The sequence below is a fragment of the Stegostoma tigrinum genome, chromosome 5 (assembly GCF_030684315.1).
Source record: "Stegostoma tigrinum isolate sSteTig4 chromosome 5, sSteTig4.hap1, whole genome shotgun sequence".
NCBI classification, from domain to species: Eukaryota; Metazoa; Chordata; class Chondrichthyes; order Orectolobiformes; family Stegostomatidae; genus Stegostoma; species Stegostoma tigrinum.
In genome coordinates, this window is record NC_081358.1 from 36532821 (window position 1) to 36551676 (window position 18856).

The following is an 18856-nucleotide window of genomic DNA, read 5'->3' on the forward strand; positions in this document are numbered from 1 at the left end:
GAGGGTTCTGGAATAAATAGGGAGAGAGGGGGAGGCGGACCGAAGATGGAGAGAAAAGAAGATAGGTGGAGAGGAGAGTATAGGTGGGGAGGTAGGGAGGGGATAGGTCAGTCCAGAGAAGACGGACAGGTCAAGGAGGTGGGATGAGGTTAATAGGTAGGAAATGGAGGTGCGACTTGGGGTGGGAGGAAGGGATGGGTGAGAGGAAGAACAGGTTAGGGAGGCAGAGACAGGCTGGGCTGGTTCCTAATTGCCCTCGTGGAGGTGGTGGTGAACTGCCTTTTTGAACTATTACAATCAATGTGCTTTAGGTACACCCACAATACCCTAAGGGAGAGAATTCCAGGACCTTACCCAGCAACATTGATGGGGCAGCAATATACTTCCAAGGTAGATGGTGAGTGGCTTGAAAGGAAACTTGGAGGTGGCGGTGTTCCCATGTATCTTCTGCCCTTGTGCTTCCAGTTGGAAATTGTCATGGGACCAGCTCCACCCTAAACTCACTCCCTTTGTGTGTAGAACTGCTTCCTAACATCTGTCCTAACGGTCTGGCCCTAATTCTCATATCATCCCCCTTAGTTCTAGGATTCCCAAACACTCGAAAGAGATAATCTTTATCAACTGTGTCTTTTTCCATAAATATCTTGAAGACTTCAATCAGATCACCCTTTAACCTTCTAAATTCTAAATAAAACAGGCCAAATTTGTATTACTGCTCCTCATAACTTAACCTCTGAAGTCCAGGAACCATCCTTGTAAACCTACACTGTACTCTATCAAGGCCATTCTATCTTTGCTAAGGTTTAGTGCCCAGTTCTGCTCACAGCACTCCAAGTGGAGTCTAACCAGGGTTTTGTACAACTACAGCAACTCTTCTGCATCTTTTTACTCCAGTCCTCTAGATAATAAAGGTGAGTATTCCATTGGGTTTCTTGATTATTTTCTGCTTCTGCTCATGATGTTTAAAAACCTATGTACCTGAAACACCAAGTTGCTGTGGACATCAACTATATTTAACTACATTCCATCTAGAAAATTGAAACGAAGTTAAAAAAAATTACATTTTGCCCATTTACTTATTATATCAATGCTCCTTTGTAATTTTATGCTATTATCTACACTGCGTACAATGTCACCTAATTTTGTGACCTGAATAAATTTGAAATATTTGACTTTCTATACAATCATCAAGCTGTTAATAAATACTGTGAATAGTGAGGCCCCTTGTGAACTGCACCATTGGTCTGATCCTGCCAACTCGAGTACCTCTCCATTATCCCTGCCTTACATTGCCTGCCGCCCCAAGATGGCATGTGGTGAGGGCAGATTGCAGTTGACTCGGCCTTTAATTTGTGACATTTAAAAGAATGACAGGTGATCTCATTGAAACATACAGGGTTTAGCAGTGCGCTCAAAGAGAAGAAAAATCCCCTGGTTGGGAAATCTGGAACACAGGATCTTAAACTGCAAATAAACGACTGGTCATTTAAAACTGAGGAGGAAATCCTTCACAGAAAATATCGAGAATGTGAATCTTTGGGATCTCTGAAAGCTATGGGTAGTACTGGACATAATCAAGAAAAAATGTATAGAATTTTGGATATTAAGGGAATTAAGGGATACAGAAATGTGGAGCTGAGATAAATCAGCCTTGATTTAATACGAACCAAAAGAACTGTGGATGCTGTAAATCAGGAACAAAAACAAAGTTGCTGGAAAAGCTCAGCAGGTCTGGCAGCATCTATGGAGGAGAAACAGAGTTAATGTTTCAGGTACGGTGACCCTTCCTTAATGCCAGAGTGGATCAGAAGTTGTATGTGGCTCACTCTGGCTCCTATTAATTATTCAAAAATGCAGCTGCAATCATTCAGGCACGTGAGGGGCACATTATCAGATGGCTGACTCTTGCATCACAGACGGTGAAAAAGCTCTGATGAGTGTGGAGCTGAGTTACTTGCTACAGAATAATCAGTGTCTGACCTGCTGCAGTATCTGTCTAGATGATCTAGTTCTGACTTTCATGACTGCAGGTCCATTGAATGTGACGGTGTGGGAATTCAGTCATGATAATGATGTTGAATGCCAAGCAAATTTGGTTGGACTCTCTCTCCTCTTGAAGGTGGGTATTGTTTCTGTTCAAGTGCCAAACAACGTTACATTGACTTATCAGTTCCATTTTGAATGTTGCCCGGGTCTCGCTTCACGGAAGCACAAACCTTTTCACTCTGAGTGTTTGCAAATGGTGTTGAGCACTGTGCAACTGACAGTGTGCATTACTAGTCCTGATCTTTTGTTGTTGGAAAGGTCAGCTAATTGAGTGACACCAGTCATTACTGGACGTGGCAGGGCTTCAGGGCTTGGATTTAATCTGTTTGTTATAGCCTTGCTTAGCTCTGCTAATACCATTTAGTTTCTATTGTTTCGTAGCAGCACTGGTTGGCATCTTATTTTTAGGCATACTCAGTGCTGTTCCTGGCATGGTCATCGACAATTCCTTACTGAAACATGGCTGAATGGGGTAGCGTGTTCATAGGGCCATTGCGCATATCAAGAATTCGGAATGACTGCATATTATCTGCCTGTGAGTTCTCCACAAAGGCTTTGCCTACCGTAGATTTCATTCAGTGATGGAGGAACAGACGAGAGAGAAATACAAAATGGTCTGCTCCCTCACTTCAACCTAAAATAACGTTCTACCTGCAAGCATACAATCTGGGCTTCGAACATTCCCACAGGGACAGTGACTGATAACACTAAACATCTGGTCTAAACAGCAAGAGGCAGAAATGGCAAGAATCAACTAAAGGAAGTTGCTGCTTACAGGATTCTGTAAGCGATTGGGTTCAAATAATTTGAGGCAATTTCCAAAATCTCCCTTCATATTTTTGCAATGCAATACCATACTATAAAGCCACACACACAGATGTAACATAAGTCTGCTAATGTGCATCATCGAAAATATCTGCAATCTTACCTTTTCGAAAAATCACTGTTGGATATCTACCACGTGTTGAATAAAGTGAACAGAAGAAATGACGCTTAGAATACACATAACATTGTGCACTGTATCTCATAGTTCATACATAGGATTTCTTCCCTGATGGCAGCCTAAAATTTGCTGGACAATGAATATACACATTCACGACCTGCATGGGGAAAACGTTAATTTTTTTTTGGAAACTTTAATGATATTTTCAGAAGTAAACCATCTGCCACGTGCGTGAATCACATGTTCAACAACAGGCTTGTAAATGAAGATTTCAAACAGAGTAATAACTTCCAGTTACTTCAAATGTAAAAGATAAGAAAAGAAATGTCTCTTCCATTCATGTGAGCAGATTAAAGTCACATAATCATGGGGTAATCATGGGTGACCTTAATCTGCTCACAGATTGGGCAAATCAAATTAGCCGCAATGCCATAGAGAAGGAATTCCTGGAATGTATACAGGATGGTTTTCTTGACCAATATTTAAGGTTTTTGCAAAGATCTATAGCTCAGGTTATGGGTGAGATTGTTGACTTGCTCGCTGAGCTGGCTTGTTTTCATTTGGACATTTTGCCACTGTGCTAGGCAACATCATCAGTGAGACCTCCAATGAAAGACAGTTGTTCTACTACACCTGGAATTTATACTATCTGGTCTGTTATAGTGAGTAGTGTCGTTTCCGGTTTAGATCTGTATGGGTTTGTATATGGGGTCCAATTCTCTATGTTTGCTGATTGCATTGTGGGATGAGAACCATACCTCTAGGAATTCCCATGCGTGTCTATGTTTGGCTTGGGCTACTACGGTTACCTTGTCCTAGTTAAACTGATGGCCTTCATTGTCTGAGTATAGTGATGTTAGGGAAAGTTGTCGTGTTTTGCTGCTAGCTGATATTCATGTATTCTGACGGCTAGTTTCCATCCTGTCTATTCGATGTAATGTTTGAGCAGTCGTTGCATCATATTTTGTAAACTATGTTGGTTCTGCATGTCATGGGTATTTAATTAAAGACCCCATGCCCACCACATATTCATTTCAATATTCAAAAGGAAGGTATAGAGAAAACACAGAATTATAGACCGATGAGCCTAATATCATTAGTGAGGAAAGTTCTTAAATCCGTTAAGGGTTTTGTAGCATAGCATTCAGAAAGCACTGGCAGGATCAGACAGAGTCAGCATGGTTTTATGAAGGGGAAATCATGCTTGACAAATCTGTTGGTATTCGATGAAAATGAAACTAGTAGAGTTGACAAGGGGGAGCCAGAAAGCATTTGACAAAGCCCCACATAAGAAATTAATGTGTAAGGTTAAAAAGCATGGGATGGTGGAGGACACAAGTGTATTGAGATGGATAGGAAACTGGTTGACAGAGAGAAAACAAAGGTAGGAATTAATGGGTCCTTTTCACATTGGCAGGCAGTAACTAGTGGGGTGCCACAAGGTTTGGTACGAAGACCCCAGCTATTCACAATATATATTAATGATTTGGATGAGGGAACAAAATGTAACATCTCCAAATTTGCAGATGATACCAAGTAGGTGGGAGGGTGAATTGTGATGAGGATACAGAGGTCCTTTAGCATGAACTCAACAGGTTAGGTGAGTGAGCAAATCAATGGCAGATGCAGTAGAATTTGGATAAACGTTAGATTATTCATTTCTGAAGCATAAACAAGAAGACATGCTACTACCTCAACGGCTGTAAATTGGCAGAGGGGTGGGTGTAGCAGGACTTGGGCATCCTTACGCACCAGTCACTGAAGGTAAGCGTGCAGGTGCAGCACGCAGTAAAGAAGGCAAATGGTATTGCCTTTTTTGCTGGACATTTTGGGTACAGGTGCAGGGATGTGTTGTTGCAGGTGTACAGGGCCTTGGTGAGACCACATCTGGAATATTATGTGCACTTTTGGTCTCCTTTTCTGAGGAAGGATGCTCTTGCTCTTAAGGGAGTGCAGTGAAGGTTTACCAGGCTGGTTCTAGGGATGGCAGGACTGACCTACTGGGTAGAGGCTGATTAGGTTGGGATTGCTCTTGCTGGAGTTCAGACAAATGAGGGAGGAATCTCATGGAGACTTTTAAAATTCTAACTGGACTGGACAAGGTAGATGCAGGGAGGATGTTCCCGATGGTGAGTGAGTCCAGAACCAGGACTCACAGTATGAGGATTCAGGGTAGATGATTTAGGTCGGAGATGAGGAGACATTTCTTCACCTAAAGAGTAGTGAACCTGTGGAATTCATTACCACTGGAAGTATTTGATGCCAAAACATTCAAAGTATTCAAGAGGCATATAGATATAGCATTGGGGCGAATAGGATTAATGGTTATAGGGAGAAAATGGGATTAGGCTATTGAGTTGGATGATCAGCTATGATCGTGATGAATGGCAGATCAGGCTCAAAGGCCAAATGGCCCACCCCTGCTCCTATCTTCTGTTGCTATATTTCTATTCCAAAAATTATCCCATTTTCAAACATTTTGCAACATGACATTCGTGAACTTTTGGGAATGTTACTTGTGCGTGCATAGAACTTATATGTACATTCATTAGTCTGGTCACATTGGCTTCCTGACTAGTTTTTGAGGAAATAACACCTAAGAATGCCCCAGCGTTTTGAAGCTACAGACAGAAGTTAAACTAAAGAAGTTAATCATATCAATTGTACTTAAGACACTACACAGTATAAATGTTTATGAAGAGAGATTGTGGTCAGTGTATAGAGAGCCCAATGAAGGCACAACTAGGCTTCTTCTTCCTCAGGTGGCTTAGGAAATTTGAAATATCCTTAAGAACCCTCATCAACTCTTACAGATGCACCATAGAAAGCATTGCATCTGGGTGCAAAACGGCTGGAATGGGAACTGCTCTGCCCAGGACCATAAGGAACTAAGAAAGTTGCAAGCACAGCCCAGACCATCACGGGAGCCAACCTCCTACTCATAAATCCACTTGCACTTCTTGTTGCCATGCAAAGGCTGCCATCAAAGACCCCTCCCACCCTGGTAATGCTCTCTTTGAACCTCTTCTGACAGGCAGAAGATATAGAAGCTTGAACCCACGCACAAAAAGGTTCAAGAACAGCTTCTTCCCTACTGTTATTAGACTGATGAATGGACCTCTAGCTTGAAACAATGTTGATTTTGCTCTGTGCAGCTCTTGTGCAGCTGTAACCCTGTATACCTTGCTCTGTCTCAGCACTCTATGATCTGTATGTCCTTGTTTGCTATGATCTGCCGGTACTGCCCACAAAACAAAAAAAACTTCTCTGTACTCACGTGCATGTGACTACAATGAATTAAGTCAAATCAAAATGAATTGATTCATTGCAACGTGCATATCAGATGTTCTGGAGATTACAGAATAGGGCAGAAACTGAAACACGGGATTTCCCTTTAAAAACATCCAATAGGTTGTGGCATTGTATAAACGTAGAATGTCTAAAATTTCAGAGATAAATTATTTTCATTGGAATAACTGATGCGTGAAAAGCAATGAATTCTGTTGTCGTTAAAAAAACAAAGCTATGCCAAAACATGGTCAAACTGGTCACTTCACCTGAAGAGGAGGCTATACTCCGAAAACTTGTGGTTTCAAATAAACCTGTTGGGCTGTAACCTAGTGTTGTGTGACTTCTGACATTGTAATACCAACCAACAGAGATGTTAAATATTTAAATGACTAAATATCTACTCCTTCTCTGAAGGTATTAATTTTGTGCTATTGTTGTCTGATGTAAATTTAGACAAAGAATTCCACTTCAAGGAAAGTAGTCATTGCAGCAAAGTCTGATCTCATTGCCACCTAACACCCACACAGATTTCCTTTGTCGTAATGCAACAGTGGCATCTAATAGGGCAAGCTTCACTGGTCACCTCAGTTGAAACACTGGTCAAGTTCACTGTCAGTACTCCATGGAAACTGACTGCAACTTCAGGTTTACAGACTTGTGTAGATTGGGGAGGTGGTGGTCTAGTAGTATTATTGCTGGGCTGTTAATCCAGAAATCCAGGTAATTTTCAGGACACCTGTGTTTGAATCCCACCACAGCAGATGGTGGAATTTGAATTCATATAAAAATGTGGAATTAGCAGTCTAACGTTGAACTCGATTTTCAGGAAAAAGCCATCTGGTTAATTAATGTCTGAGAGGGAAGGAACTTGCTATCCTTACCTGGTCTGGCCTACATGTGGCCCAAAGCCACAGCAATATGGTTGATTCTTAACTGCCCTCTGGGCAGTTAGGGATGGGCAATAAATGCTGGTCTAATGACACCCTTGCTCTGTGAATGAATGAATGAAAATTCTCTGAAAGTATGAAAGACAGAAGTACAAGTGAAGGGGGGAGTTGCCCTTTTGATAAGGGAGAAGATAACAATAGAGATAGTAGGAACTGCGGATGCTGGAGAATCTGAGATAACAAGGTGTAGAGCTGGATGAACAGAGCAGGCCAAGCAACATTAGAGGAGCAGAAAGGGTGATGTTTCGGGCCTAGCACCTTCTTCAGAAAATTTGTGAAGAAGGATCGAGGCCTGAAACGTCAGCCTTCCTGCTCAGCCTGCTGTGTTCATCCAGCTCTACACCTTGTTATCTCACATAACAACAGTGCTTGGAGACGATATTCTTAAGCGATCATCAAATGAAGCCATACGGTTAGAACTTAGAAACAAGAAGGGGATAGTCACTCTGGGACTGTAGAATAGACCCCCAAATTGCTAGTGGGTACTCGAAGAGTAGATGTGTACAGAGATTACAGATACCTGTAGTAATAATTGAGTATCATTTTTGGGAGATTTTAATTTTACTTGCATTGACTGGGCCACCCAGCGTGTAAAGGGCTCAATGGCATGGAATTTCCCAGAAAGTCTCCTAAGTCAATATGTGGAAGGCCCTACTCAGGGGGCTGCAACACTTGACCTCATCTTAGGAAACGAGGTTGAGCAAGGGCCTGAAATGTCAGTTGGAGAGCACTTTGGGTCCAGAGACCATAATGCTCTTAGTTTTAACATAGTTATGGAAAAAGATAGAATAAGTCCACAGATTAAGGTACTAAACAGGAAATGGGCCAATTTTGTGGACATGAGGCAGGATCTAGCGGTTGATTGGGTGGGTCTATTTGAAGAAAAAGGAACGACTGGCAAATGGGAGGCTTTTAAAGGTGTGATATCAAGAGTCCAGGGGCAGTACGTCCCTGTTAGGGAGAAGGGAAAAGATGGCAGGTTTAGGGATCCCCGGCTGATGAGGGGTATTGAGGGTCTGGTCAGGACAAAGAAGGCAGCATACATTAGATTTAAACTGTCAGGCTCAAATAATTCCCTGGATGATTGTAAAAAGGTGTAGGAGGACACTTAAGAGAGAAATCAAATGAACAAAAAGAGGGTATGAGATGGATCTGGCACATAAGGTTAAAGATAATCTCAAAAGGGTCTATAGCTAAATTAAGAGAAAATGGGTGGCTAAGGAGAGAGCAGGTTCCCTTAAAAGCAGCATGGCTGTCTATGTGTGGTACCACAGGAGAAGGGGGACATTTTTAATGAATGTTTCTCCTCAGTGTTTACTCAGGGGAGAATCATGGAGGCTAAGGTAAGAAGTGGGGATGTTTAAGACCACAGACATATTACCAGAGAGGAGGCGTTTGCAGCCGTAAAGCACATTAAGGTGAATAAATCCCTGGGTCTGATCAGGTCCATCCCTTGGACAGTGTGGGAGTTTAGGGAAGGAATTGCAGAGGCCCTTGCAGAGATTTTTGCTTCAACATTAGCCACTGGTGAAGTTCTGAAAGACTAGAGGGTGGCCAGTGTTGTTCCGTTGTTTAAGAAAGGTAACAAAGACAAGTGAACGAACTACAGGCCGGCGAGCCTGACATGAGCAGTAGGCAAGTTATTGGAAAAGATACTGAAAGACAGGATCAATCAACATTTGGACATTGAAGATCTCATTAGTGATAGTCAGCGTTGATTTGTGTGCGGGCAGTCATGTCTAACAAATCTTTTAGAGTTTTTCAAAGAGGTAACCAAAAGGACAGATGAAAGAGGGGCAGAGAATGTTGCCTATATAGGCTTTAGAAAGGCCTTTGACAAGGTCCCACATAGTTATTTATGATGACTAGGTTGCGTTGGATCCAGGGAGAGCTAGCTGATTGGATTCAAAATTGGCCCGATGGTAGGAAGCAGAGGGTGATGGTTGAAGTTTGTCTCTTGGACTGGAGGCTTGTGACTAGTGGTGTACCACAGGGGTCAGTCCTGGGACCTTTGTTGTTATTATTTACACAAATGATCTGGGTCTGACTGTCCAAGGCATTGTTAGTAATTTTGCAGATGATACAAAACTAGGAGGTATCACCGATAGCGAGGAAGGTTATCAAAAATTACAGACTGATCTTTATCAGATGTGGAAGTGGGCTGAGGATTGGCAAATAGAATTTAATACAGATAAGTGTGAGGTGTTGCACTTTGGAAAGTCAAACCAAGGTAGGACTAATACAGTAAATGGTACAGTCCTGAGGAGTGTTGTGGAACACAGGGACCTAGGTGGACAAGTATGTAGTTCATCGAAAGTGGCATCACAGGTAGACAAGGTAGTGAAGAAGGCATCTGATATGCTTGCCTTCATCAGTTAGGGCACTGAGTATAGGAGTTGGAACATTATGTTACAGTTGTATAAGTCGTTGGTGAGGCCACACGGAGTATTGTGCAGTTTTGGTCACCCTGTTATAGGAAAGACACTGTTAAATTGGTAAGCATACAAAGGAGATATACAAGGATGTTGCCAGGACTATTAGGCCTGAGTTATAGGGAGAGGTTGGCCAGGATAGGACTTTATTCCTTGGAATATAGGAGAATGAGGGTGACCTTATTGAGGTACATAAAATCATGAGGGCTATAGCTAGAATGAATGCATATAGTCTTTTTCCCAGGGATGGGGAATTGAAAACTAGAAGGCATACATTTAAATTGAGAGGGAAAAGATTTAAAACCATCTTCTCTGTTCTTACTGAAACATCTAAATCCTGGAACCTGCAACAACCATTCCTGTCCCTGCTCTATCCATGGTCCTGTCCCTGCTCTATCCATGTTCCAGTCCCTGCTCTGTCCATGGTCATTGGATAAACATATAGATGATAATGGAATAGAGTAGGTTAGATGGGCTTCAGATTGGTTTCACAGGTCAGCACAACATCGAGGGCCGAAGGGCCTGTACTGCGCTGTAATGTTCTATGTTCTATGTTCTAAAACTGACTTGACAGGCAACGTTTTCATGCAGAGAGTGGTGTGTATATAGAATGGACTGCCAGAGAAAGTGGTTGAGGGAGGTACAATAGCAACATTTTAAAAAAACATCTAGATATGTACACGGACTAGAACAGTTCAGAGGGATATGGACTAAATGTGGGCAATTGAAAATAACTGAGTGTGCACCATCGTCAGCGTGGACCAGTTTGGGCCGAAGGGCCTGTTTCCATGCTGTATTACTCTATGACTCTATTAATGTAGAACATTCTGGCCTTTATTGATAGGGCCATCATGTATAATAGTGAAGGTGCAATGAAAAAGTTATAGCACACAATGGATGAGCAACTGTTAAGCATACTCAGTGCAGTTTTGAATACCCTAAAAAAGGCATATTGCCTTGGTGAGTGCATTTATGTTTACCATGCTGAGACCAGGGAAAGGAATCTGCAATTATGCCAGATTTGAGATACTGGTCATTTCCATGAAATAAAAAAAAGTTAGTACAGGCTTTTAAATTTCAGAGTTATGTTGAAAGGAATAGAGAAAGGATATTTCCTCACTGAGATTGAAAGAAAACTCAAGAACAACAACACACATAAGTATTTCGAAACAGGGAGAAATATCTTCTCTCAAAACGGTTATGAATCTGTGGAATTCATTCCCCCAGAGTGTGGTGGATGCTGTGAGATTGAGTAAGTTTGCAGTGAATATAGGCAGATTTTTAAATAGTAATGGGTTGAAGAGTTATGGAGAGTGGGCAGGAAAGTGGAATTGCGGCCAAGGTGAGATCAGCCATGATATTACGGAATGGTGGAGCAAGCTCGAGGGGCTGAATTACTTCCTCCCGCTCCTAGTTTTCCTGTCTTTTTTTCTCTATTTCAAATTAGAATCACAGACCAGTGGGTGATAATGTGAAAAGTTATTGCCTCATGCCAGAATAAAATTGTTTCCAGTGAAACAAAGCAACAAATAATGTCGTATTTATTCACAGACAATAAATCAAAAACTTGCAATATAGAATCAAACAGAAAAGGAAAAGGAAACCGAAATGCTGAATAAAGAATAATAAACCCCTTATTGCTAATATGGCAAAGCATTACATTTACACAATTTTCAAAATTTGATTGTAATAGGAGGTCAATCATTAATGTTTTATTTTAATGGACATCTTTTCTTCAGACACAACTTTAAAATCAATGCTTTGCTACTTTTACCACAGAATGCCATGAAGTATTAATGCAAGGGTGAATCTACATATGTGCAATGTGACAATTTATGCACAGGTATGGAATTCTGTGACTTTGCACAAGTACAAATCAGAACAGTTACACAGGCAAGCTTTTTCAAAAATTCTTGCATGGAATGTGGGCATCACCCGTATAGCTTGTTTATATTGTCCATCCTTAATTGTTAGACCATTTCAGAGGGCAGTTAAGATTAGATTAGATTAGATTCCTACAGTGTGGAAACAGGCTTTTTGGCCCAACAAGTCCACATCGCCCCTTTGCAGCATTCCACCCAGACCCATCCCCGTGTAACCTACACACCCCTGAACACTCCAGGCAATTTAGCACGGCCAATCCACCTAGCTTCGGACTGTGGGAGGAAACCCACGCAGACACGGGGAGAATGTGCAAACTCCACACAGACAGTCACCCGAGGGTAGAATTGAACCCGGGTCCCTGGTGCTGTGAGGCTGCAGTGCTAACCACTGAGCCACCGTGCTGCCTACAAGAGATAACCACATTGCTGTGGATCTGGAGTCACATGTAGGTCAGACCAGGTAAAGGTGGCTGATTTCCTTCCCTAAGAGGGCATTAGTGAACAAGATGAGGTTTTATGAGAATTGATGATAATTTAAGGAAGATGAAAGAACAGAATAGCTGTTTTTGTAATGGACTAGTGAGGATTTTCATATTTTAGGACTCTGTTTAGAAAAGGGTTTAAAAACTTAAAAATTACAACCAGGTTTTTTTAAAAAAGCTGCTCATTTTGTTTAAATGTAGGCTACATGTACATTCCCTTGTTAAAAGAAATAAACAGGATGGGTGGAAGATTTAAGTTAAAGCTGCATCCCCCAAAGACAGTTCAATTTAAGAAGGGCAATTTCCTGATCTTCCCTCATAAAAGAGGCACACCCTCTTTTCAAGGCAATTTCTCCTCATTCTCCGTGGCACTGTTCAAAAACTAGCTTTATACTTAAAAAAAAATTATCCCCTCCCATCCACATGAAACAAGTCAATGTTGTTGGAATGTGATTTCCAAGGGCATAGCAGCCCTCTGCTCAAGTTTTAAAAAATTGGAGGAGAGAATAAACTGAACTTTCTCCCTGCCTTAAATACTCCCATATCCTTACATTTAAGATAACAAGGTGTAGAGCTGGATGAACACAGCAGGCGAAGCAGCATCAGAGGAGCAGGAAAGCTGACGTTTCGGGCCTAGACCCTTTTCTGAAGAAGGGTCTAGGCCCGAAATGTCAGCTCTGATGCTGCTTGGCCTGCTGTGTTTATCCAGCTCTACACCTTGTTATCTCAGATTCTCCAGCATCTGTAGTTCCTACTATTTCCTTTCATTTAAGATTTGGATTTACTTTCAAGTTGTTATGGATGTTTTTTCTTGAGGATGACTCGAGATTTGGTGCACTAAGTGCCAATATTTAGATAGGAGAATTGAATTTAGGAAAGGAAGCCAGCTATGTTGCATCCACAATCCACTTTCACTCCTTAAAAATTCCAAAGACGTGGCAGTGGAATAATTCAGAATATAGTGTCACATGGTCCATTCCCACTGTTTGTGTCTTTAGTAAAGCTGACCCTAAGGAACAAACATACATTCCTGATTTTCAGCATTCTAAGCATTTTCATTAGAGGGATTAATCCCTTTATTCTGCTACTTTCCTCGTGATTGCATTCTGCCAGTATGTGGTATTTCGGGGTGAGAGCAATTAGCTTCCACCGATCTCTTCTCTACGCTGAGTCTAAGACCAATTTAATTATTGGCGGTTGAGGATAGATCAAGAGTCCAAACACGAGAGGCAAGAGTCTTGTATAGCGAGGTAGATTGATAGTAGATTGCTTGACAGGAAAAGTAGTTTACCAGCCTGACATAATTATAAACAGCTCACTAGAACAGTTGTCGATATATCTGCTCCTTCCGATATTTGTGCAAATCTCTACTGCATCCACCCAAATACCACATATCATCATCAGACAGGGTAGAGCTCACTGTAACATGAATATTAACCACTTCAGAACCATTAGCTTGTACAACAATCCACGTGGAACATTTAAGTGGAATTTGGGAACCAGACCAAATGGGAAAGTGGCAGCCCTTAAGAATTAAAAATGTTACATGAGAACTGTGGAACCAATTATGTTGCAAAGAGTACAATCTTGCTCCTTCCCAATTGCACCGATGAGTATATTGTTATGGTCAATGTAAAGACTACTAACCAATGTCAATATTACTATAAATGGAGAAAAAAAACTAATTTGCTCAAGAATCATCCCCCAAAAGGCCTCCCTGCAATTTCTGAGCCGAGTTTTCCTACAGATTAAATTACAAAGCACGAGCAATTACTTAGTTTTTAAATGTGAAGGCAGCTCTTAGGCTGTCAGCTTTTTAAGATTCTGCGTCAGCATTTTTTATAATAATCGATCAGCTTTTGCTGGTTCACTAGATTAGCCCATATAAAAATAGATTTATTTAAGGAAACGTTCCTGCTGGTGGCAGGCAATGTGCTGTTGTAGAAGCACAGTGAATTGCAAATATATTACAAAGAAATACAACTGTTAAGTAGCAAACTGACGTTACATTAACAAGGCCAAGTTTTTAAGTTTTAACAATATAAGTGAAATAATTTTTGCAACATGACTGTGTAAGTTAAACAGTTTTTTTTGAAGTGGCCCATTGAAAAATGATTAGACTTTTGGCAAACACTCTGAGGAAGTACATTCACAATCTATTGAGTTTCACACCAGCTATACTTCCCTGACAATAGATATGGATTCATTTTAAAACATTACTTGGCAACCAGTATTTTAAGATGAAGGATTGTTGATTATCATACAACTTGTACACCTTAGGGAATCTAATCTAAATATTTTAAAAGTCACCTGCTACCCTGTGTATAATCTAAACTCTGCTGTAACCTGTTTAAGTACTTCGCTAGTTTAACAATGTTCCCATTCTAATGTTGTGCCTTTGTTTAAGGGATGTAAGGAGAAGCCTAAGAACTGTAGACCAGAATCTGACCTTGGTAGTGGGTAAGTTGTTGGAAGTGATTCTGAAAGATAGGATTTATGTGCATTTGGAGAAGCAAGGATTGATTTGAGATAGGCAACAAGGCATTTTTGTGAGGAAATTTGTATCTCACAAACTTGATTGTGTGTGTTTGAGGAAGTAATCAAGATTGAAGCCTTTGACAAGGTTCTGCATTGTAGACTAATTAGTAAAGTTCGATCATATGGGATTCGGGGTTAGCTTGCGAACTGGATACAAAGTTGGCTTGACGGTAAGAAACAGAGGGTAATGGTAGTTGGATGTTTTTTGGACTGGAGGCCTGTTGCCAGTGGTGTTCCACAAGGACTGGTGCTGGGTCTGCTTTTATTTATCATTTACATAAGTGATTTTGATGAAAACATGGAAGACACGGTTAATAAGTTTGTGGATGACACCAAAATTGGTGGCAAAGATGGACAATGAAGAAGATTGTTTAAGATTACAAAGAGATCTTGATCAGTTGGGTCCATGGGTTGAACAGTGGTAGATGAAGTTTAAATTAGATAAATGTGGGGTATTGCATTATGGTAAAACAAACAAGGGCAGGACTTATACAATTAAAAGTGGGGCCTTGAGTAGTGTTCTACAACAGAGACCTAGGGTTCAAGTACATAATTCGTTGAAGTTTGCATCATATATGGAGAGAGTGGCTAAGAAGGCATTTTGCATGCTTGCCTTTATTACTCAGACCATTAGAGATAGGAGTTGGGAAGTCATGTCAAGGTTGTACAGGACATTGGTGAGATATCTTCTGGAGTACCATGTCCAGTTCTGGCCGCCCTGTTATAGGAGAGATATTATTAAGCAGGATGTTGCTGTGTATGGAAGGTTTGAGTCATAACAGGAGACTGGGTAGGCTGGGGCATATTTTCCTGGAGGTTGAGGGGTGATCTTATAAAGGTGTATATAATCATGAGGGGTATGGCCAAGGTGAATGGCAGGTATCTTTTCCTTAGGGTGAGGGATTTCAAGGTGAGGGGGGAGACTTTTAAAGTGGGAGGAAAAATATTTTAAAAAGACATGAAAAAGGCTTCTTTAAACTCTGAGTTGTTTGTGTGTGGAATGAACTTCCAGAGGAAGTGGTGGCTGTCAGGGCAGTTAGAATGTTTAAGAGATTTGGAATAAGTACATGGATAAGTAGTGTTTGGAGGGATATGGGTATAGTACAGGCAGGTGGGATTAACTTAGTTTGGGATATGGTCAGCATGGACTGGTTGGACTGAAGATCTGTGCAGTATGACTATTTAACTTTATAACCATACATTAATGCACATTAAATGTGAATAGATAAGGAGTATTACTGAAAGTTTCCAGATAGCTTGTCTGAACAGTTTTTCAGAAGTGAAATATCTGATTTATTGTCAATGCACAATGTTGGAACATGCAGCTCCATTCACAATTTACCCATCTCTAAAGATTTTGTGGTGGGTGAATCACTTTGGGGCTTCTGTGGCACATCAAGCAGGTGCAGAAATACTGAGGAAATAACCACTTCCTGGGTTGCTGCAAAGTATGGCACAAACAAAGGGGGAACCTGTGGAAGTTCATCCCTTTATTTTTAGAATACCTAACTGTTATATCGCAGAAATCTTTTTTTAAAAAACTGAAATGGTAACAAAATAGAAATGAACAATGTGTGAGATCATCTTTAATATAATCTGATAAAAGAAAAAAACTTCCACTTGTATAGATTATTGCATTCTAGAAATGCCTCAGCATTTTGCAAACAATAAATTAGTTTGAAATACATGAACTCCTCGGCATGTTATTGATGCAGGTAGTGAGTTACTTCATTTCAGCCTGTGTAAATAAACCACGAAGCTAGGTTCTTATTGAGCTAGAAACCTTGAAGCTTATTTGTAATACTAACTATTTATGGCTACAACATCAGAGATTTACACACATAATCTGATGATGTCACTGTACATTACGCACACATAACTGACTCACTGAAGACACTGCACTAACTCCATGATTCAGACAGTGCCTGCAGGTGGGGTGGCTGCCTTTATACTTGACTGTAACATGTTGAGATATCATATAATTGTCTGAAAGACACTGACCTGTCTGATCTAGAATGCGTACCATCATACAAACATCATCTGCTTTTGTAGGTAGCACACCAACATTGTTCACACAGCAAGGTCTCAGAAGCAAAAATGATATGAATAATTACTCAAAGACAACCCTGGCCTAACCGATGTGAAAATTAATTAACACAAGTTTCAAAGACGAGTCTTTAGATTTGAAATGTTCATTCTAAATACAATAATACAATATAACACAGCACAGAAACAGGCCCTTTGGCCCACTAAGCCCGTGCCGATTCTGTTCCTTAGCTAGACCTGTTAAAGACTGTCCATGCACAGTTTCTATCCCTCTGTTCGCCTTCTGTTCATGTGTCTATCAAGAATCGTCTTAAATGTTGCTAACATACCTGCTTCCATCACTCTCACTGACAGTGCGTTCCAGGCACTGACCACCTTCTGGGTGAAAAATTTTCCCCACATTTCTCTCAAACATTCTCCCCTCACCTTGAACCTGTGCCTTCTTGTAGTTGACCTTTCCACCTGGGAAAAAAGTCTCTGACTGTCCACCCGATCTATACCTCTCATAACTTTGTAGACTTCTATCAGGTTGCCCATTGGCCTCCGTCTTTCTAGTGAAAATAATCTGGGTTTATTGAATCTCCCATCATAACTAAAACTTTCCAGACCAGGCAACATCCTGGGTAAGCCTTCGCTGCACCCTCCTGAGAACATCCAGATCCTTCTGGTAGTGTGGCAACCAGAACTGCACACAATATTCCAAATACGACCTAACTAATGTTTTATACAATTTAACATAACTTGCCAACTTTTATATTTGATGCCCCAGCCAATGAAGGCAAGCATGCTATATCCCTTCTTGACACATTCATCCGTGTTGTCATTATCAGGGATCTGTGGACCAAGAAGGTCAGATCCTTCTCTATGTCAATGCTCTTCAGGTTCAGCTATTTATTGTATAATTCGCACCTGAATTTCAGCTTCCAAAATGTATCATCCCGCATTGTCTGAATTAAACTCCATCTGCCATTTCTTTACCCAAGCCTGCAATCTATCTGTATCCTGCGGTATCCTTTGTTTCTCTCCCACAGATGCTGCACAGATTAATTAAAAAAGAAATGTCAACAGTGAGCAAGGACAGAAGACCAAATGTTGTTTAAAGATACAGATTTATAAGGACTATCTTAAAAGAAAAAGGGAATAGAAGTTTAGAGGGCAAATTTCTAAGCTCAGGTCCAAGGCATCAGAAAGATGGCTAACAATGTAGAGAAATTCCAACTGGAAATATGCAAGGTGCCAAATTTGGGTGTGCACTGTAGGTGAGCAGGTATAAGGATGTCAAACAGCAAGGTCACAGAAAAACTTGAAAAAACAATACGAGGATTTTAATATCAAGGTATTTTCAGATTGGGAGTCAGTGTACATTATGGCTGAATGAGAGTTAGTGAGAGTTAAATAGAATCCGTACAGTGTGGAAGCAGGCCTTTCAGTCCATCTAGTCCATACCAACTTCTGAAGAGCATCCCACCCAGGCACAACACCCCTGCCCTATCCCTGTAACCCTGCTTTTTCCGTGGCTAATACACCCCACCCACACATCCCTGGACACTATGGACAATTTAGCATGATCAATCTAAGTGACTTGTGCAGATTTTAAATATGGGTTACAGAGTATGATGGAGAGATGTGTGGAGATAAGCAGGCAATTAAGAGTAGGAAAAAAATGACTGAAGTCCACACAGCAACAGTGAGGTGCATTGAGGCAGAGACAGACAGAATACCAGATCTGGACAATCAGAGGCTGTGGCTGGACATAACTTTAAAAAAAAAACAGGCTGAGGCAATAACAAGAATTGAAAATTAATGCTGCAAAATCAGAGGCAGGCTATTTTATGCAGGCGGAAATGTTATTGTATTAAACGATCAGTTCCAAGTCAAATATGATGCTGAAGTTATACAATATAACGGTGCATTATAAACAAAAAGAATGTAACAGTCAAGTACTATTGTATTTCAGGAATCTGATTTTACGGATTTCCTATTTGAAGTGTAAACAATCAAGCTGTAGGCCTGGATGTTTGCTCCTGGGCCAGGAGTCATTTTTCAGCCCCACTGCCCCAATCCAGAAGAAATGGGATTTTCCCCAGAGTAATGGACTTCTCTCTGAGTTGAGCTGGGTAATGCGGGAATAAGCAGAGAGACTGCTGGGCGTGGTGCCTTGATGCTGTTTTGAAGTTTTAAGCAAAGCAAAGAACAAAGAACAGCACAGGTGCAGGCCCTTCAGCTTACCAAGACTGTGCCAACACAA

The 18856-nt window shown here is 40.9% G+C and overlaps 1 protein-coding gene across 14 annotated transcripts in view; it reads right to left on the minus strand.

The window, feature by feature from the left end:
* fam110b (family with sequence similarity 110 member B) overlaps positions 1 to 18856 on the minus strand; it is a 155576-nt gene that overhangs the window by 3705 nt on the left and 133015 nt on the right. For 2 of the 14 annotated variants that reach the window (XM_059645918.1, XM_059645915.1), the window contains one exon: positions 2975 to 3146. The exons of the other annotated variants lie outside the window; for them this stretch is intronic. The gene's annotated coding sequence lies outside the window, so the exon portion shown is untranslated. The remainder of the gene's footprint in view (positions 1 to 2974; positions 3147 to 18856) is intronic. 14 annotated transcript variants of the gene reach the window in all.